The sequence below is a fragment of the Heterocephalus glaber genome, unplaced genomic scaffold, assembly GCF_053883595.1.
Source record: "Heterocephalus glaber isolate CG9 unplaced genomic scaffold, H.glaber_assembly_v1.0 deba00001461, whole genome shotgun sequence".
In the NCBI taxonomy this organism is placed as follows: Eukaryota; Metazoa; Chordata; class Mammalia; order Rodentia; family Bathyergidae; genus Heterocephalus; species Heterocephalus glaber.
The window spans coordinates 29884986-29890132 of NW_028258308.1; the positions used below are offsets into that span (position 1 = coordinate 29884986).

General features: G+C 40.1%; 1 long non-coding RNA gene across 1 annotated transcript; it reads left to right on the forward strand.

Moving 5' to 3' along the window:
• Positions 1-1166: 1166 nt before the first annotated feature.
• LOC101717860 (uncharacterized) lies at positions 1167-4901 on the forward strand. The gene is made up of 4 exons (XR_206206.3): positions 1167-1298; positions 1476-1524; positions 3295-3365; positions 4627-4901. It is a non-coding gene; the product is annotated as an uncharacterized LOC101717860 (long non-coding RNA).
• The last annotated feature ends 246 nt before the right edge of the window (positions 4902-5147 follow it).

The window sequence follows — 5147 nt, forward strand, 5'->3', positions numbered from 1 at the left end:
TGTCTGTGTCTGTTTCCAAATTTCTCTTTCCTTGCTCTTATAGAGACACCAATTGTTAGATTTAGGGCCCAACCTAAACCAGTATGACCTCATCTAAACTTGTTTGTATCTGCAAAGACTTTATTTCAGAAAATGTTGAATTCACCTGTACTGAGCTATGTGTATGTATGTGTGTGTGTTCCTGGAGATTGAACCCAGGACCTACACACTTAGTTACATCCCTAGTCCATCTTTAATTTTTTTTAAATTTAAGACAAGATCTCGCTAAATTGCCCAAGTTGGTCTCAAATTTATAATCCTCCTGCCTCAGCCTCCCAGAGTGCTGGAATTACAGGCATGTGCCACCTTGCCCAGTGAGGGTTAGGTTTTGTACATATGTTTTTGGAGGACACAATCAACTCACTCTAGGACTTTATCAAAAAGCCCTGACAGATGTAAGAGGATGAAGTTATACCTCCCCTGGTCATTCTGCACCCAGAGTACCCCAAAGTTTCCAGTTCTCCTGTTTCCCACAACCAGAGTGCAGACTCTCTGACTGCCTGGATGTCCAGCGTATTCTGACAGATTGCTCTGGACTGCCAAGTACTAATAAGAAGCAATAACTGAATCAACAAGTTATTTTTACAAGAAATAGAAAACGTGCTGTCAGCACTTCCTGTGAACCAAAGCTCCCTGGAAGAATACCAAGTTTGAGAGTAATGACCAGGTCATCCTGGCTGGTCCAGGCTCTCTCTGGCTCTTGGGAGAGGCACAGGTGGGCTGTGGACCTGGTGTGCCCTTCTCCACCTTTGCATTGCCTCTGACCAGGGTTATTAGGCCAGGGTTATTACAGTGCACCGGCCCAAGGCCCCAGGACACCGGAGGCTCAAAGATCCTGAGCTGAGGGTCTGTGCTGCTGTGCCTTGGGCAGGGAGAACTTTCTCACTCACTGCTGCATTAGCTCACAGGGCGTGAGCAGTGCGGGGCTCGGGGAAGGGAAGCCTCTGGCCTGGCCAGGCAGTTTCCCACTGTACCTGGCCCCAGCTCCTGGCCAAGTAACACAGGCTCATATATATGCTGCTGCCATTCTTGAAGCCTGGGTCCTGGTGCTTAAAGCCTGAAAATAAACACCCATTTCCCTTGAGGGCATTTGGATCTAATCTATTTGTATTGTGCAGATTGTTTGCATTCCTTCGTGTCTGAACTAGTGAAGGCTGACGTTGGCTTCTCAGTTCTTTTCCTGTTCAGGGATGGAGTTGCCCCTGAAGCCTGAACTGAGCCTCCAGCAATCTTAACCAAGCAGATCAGGCCGCTGGCAGGTGAGGAGAGGAGATAGTACTGGTGGAGGTTCTTTTAGGGCCTGGGAAAGGAGAGCTTGTGTGGGAGACATTGAAGAAAAGTCTATATGACAAGATTGCCACCGTGATCGAGTTCTATGTTGTGCTAATTCACCTGGAAAATTTTAAAATACATTTATTGTATGTTCTTCTCTTTAGGTTAGAAGGAAATAACTGGAATTCAGGTACTGATGGACTTTCCTTAATGGTATGTATACATACACAATGAATAGCATGTAGAATGTATATATAACTACATAACGTGCCTTAGATATCATATAATTACATAGTGCTCTATTCTACAATTACTTTTGAGCAGTATTTGGAAAACATATGAGTACTTTATACTTTAAATTCTTATACAGATTGTAGAGTCAAGGTTCAAGATTTCCTCTGGATCTAGCCTAAGAAGTAAGGCTTCATTTTCTTCTAAAGGAAGGCTTCTCAACCCTATCAGACCCAATATTCACTTTTTACAAAAATTTTTTAGTGATACAGATTATGGTTAATATTTTTAAAGTCAAATTTTTATAGTAGTTTTAAATTCACAGAAAAATTGAGTGGAAAGTAGATGCTTCCCATACACCCTCTGCAGCCACACATCCATAGCTTCCAGCATCCTATATCAACATTCCCCACTACAGTGGTACCTTGTTGCAACTGATGAAACTATACACATAATCATCACACAAAGCCCACAGTTTGCATTAAAGTTCACTCTGTGTTGTGCACATATTTAGACAAGTGTATAATGATGTGTATCCACCTTTATGGTATCATACAGGGTATCACTCCCGCCAAAATACTCTGCCTCTGTCTGTTCATTCCTCCCTCTCCCGTAGTGCCTGGCAACTACTGATTTGTTTTCTTAACTGTCTCCATTGCTTTGCCTTTTCCATGATGTCATATAGTTAGAACCTTATATAATATAGCCTTTTTGGATTGGCTTCTTTCACTTAGTAATATGTGTTTTAGTTTCCTTTATGTGTTTTTATGGTTCCATAGTTCAGTTCTTTTTAGTGCTGAATAATATTCCATGCCAAGATGTGCTGCAGTGTATTTATCCACTCACTTATTGAAGGATATCTTGGTTGCATGCATGATTTGGAAATTATAAGTAAAATTGGTATAAACAGCCACGTGCAGGTTTTTGTGTGCACTAAAGATTTTGACTCATTTTGACTACTACAAGGAGCAGGACTGTATGGTAAGAGCATGGTTAGTTTTTATAAAAACTGTCAAACTCTTCCAAAGTGGCTGTATCATTTTGCATTGCCAGCAGCACTGAGAATTCCTCTTGCTCCACATCTTTGCCAGCGTTTAGTGTCCTCGGTGTTCTGGGATTTGGCCATTCTAATAGGTGTGTAGTGGTGTCTTGCTGTTGCCTTAATTTGCTTTAATTTGCATATCCTTGATGACATAGGATGTGGGATATCTTCTCCTATTCTTGTCTACTACAAAGCAAGTATTCTTGTAATAGCTCCTTAAATATTCTGAAAGGCAATTTGTATTTAATATCATTTACTTACAATACAATTTTGCTCAGAAAGTTGATACAGTGCACTATCTAAAATATAAATAAGAAATAAAAGGAAGATGATTAACAATGACATAATATAGGAGGAGACATACGCTTGTCCTTATGTGTAGAATCACTATGAAAGTGACAACCCCAAATGAACACTGATACAGGTGTCTCAGGTTGGCAGTAAAATGTCCCAAATCAGCAATGGGATTTTTGGAGATGGCAAACAAGTTCTGGTTAAAGCAAGTTACACAAAGTATAATTTTCCTTTTTATGCATTATAGATGTGTCCACAGATATTCAATGTATACTAAAGTCATGCAAAAGATCCAGTACATTGTATTTATAAGTAAATGAAGACAAGTCCTAGGCTTTAATATTATAAATAGGGTACTTAGTTTGCTTTTCTTGCATAAGTATCTGATGTAATGTTAATATTTGGCATACCAACAGTGCTGCCCAAATATTGTGGTAAATACTGCATGAGATGCTGGGGATCAAAGCCAAGACCTCATACATGCTTGGTAAGTACTCTATTTCTGACTGCTCCTATGTTACCATTTTAAATGGCTATTCTAAAAGATGGAACTCTGGCTCTAACAGAATTCTTTGAACCACAGAAAGAAAAGCAAAATCAGACAGAAATCAAAAGGTATAAACTGACCACAATGAAGAAGAAGAAGGGGCAAAGAGGAAGGAAGTGGGAGGGCTAGGGGAAAGGATAAAAGGAAATGGGATTAATATGAGAAAATGGAAAAATAGGAACAAAATCTTTGTAAATAGGGAGGAATGGAGGGGTTGAAGGGAGGTCTGGGCAGGCGTGAAAAATAAGAACCAAGAGAGACTATGTAAAGGTGCAAATTTCCAATGATGAATGTCATTATATTGTATACCTAAAATGTACCAATGATTAGAATGAATAATCGATAATGCAAAATAGGAAGAAAAGGTCCAAAGGGGGAGGGGTAGTGGGAGGCACAGGGGAAAGGAAAGAAGGGAAAGGAAAAATGCTGAGAAATGGAAAAAGTGGAAATAAAGTCTCTGTAAATAGGGAAGGGTGGAGGGGGTGAAGGGAGGGCTAGGAATGGGGAAAAAATAAGAACCAAGATGCATTATGTAAAGGTACAATTCCCAATGAGAAATGTAATTGTGTTGTATACCTACAATGTACCAATAAAGAGTTTAATACAGTGCAAGAAAAAAAAGAAGAGATAGAAATGAATCGATAATTCACAGACAAAAAGAGCCAGGTCCCCAGAAGCCTTACGGAGCATTTTGTAACTGCAGCTGGCCCCAAGTCCAGGTGCTGCCTTAGGAGCTCAGTCACAGGGAATAACACCCATACAAATGCAGGACCATGAGCTGAATGAAACGGGCGAATGAGGTAGAGGAACTGCAGCCTCTCCATCTCCAACAGCCACCTGGGCACAGAAACCGTGTCACTCTGACTTGAGCATGGTGCCCCTTTGTAGGGCTGGGTGCCATTTGCTTGCCTGAATATCCACAAGTCACAAGCAGATCCTATCATCTACTGAGTAGTGAAGTAGAGATGGGCAGAGTAGGAAGACTGGATCGAGAGGGAAGAGGTGGGACAGTAATTCCCAATCCAGGTTGCACATTCACATCTCTTGAGAAGTCCTTAAAAATATTGATGCCTGAAAAAATTTCTCCCTGAAAGAATATTAGCTAATTTCATTAGTTTTATATTTGTACTTCTGTATACTGTCTCCAAAGAGATTAGTTTTGAGGATTGTCTCTAAATTTCAATTATTTTCTCTCTCAAAGGGCTCAGGATGCATGTGATGACACTTCACGTTACGAAATAGAAAACCAAGTGACTCTGTTTCATGATCCATAAACCCCCTAACAAAATCCCTCAGACACCAGGGAAAAAGCCGCCTTTGTGGTTCTATTTTTAATCTCTCTATTTTTTAATTCTCCTCATTTCACCTTTAAAACTTCTCCTTGCTTCAAATTTTTGAATATGCTCAATTTACAATGGCACTTGTATTGCTATTGCAATGCCCTGCTATTCCTAAATAAATATAATTAATCCTTAGAGAATCTTTCTGTCCGATTGCTATTTTGTTTAACAGCAGTTAACTTGTTCTACAGTGAGATCTACTCATGGTATTCTGACTTAATTGGCTGTACATATGACTCCAATACCAGTAATTTTCAAAAGCTCATCAGAATCTAGAGCTGTAGCTCAGTGGTAGAGTATGTGCTTACCATGCAGGAAGATTTGGATTCCATCTCTAGCACCAAAAAGAAAAAAAACAATCTCTGGGAGGATGAGGCAGGAG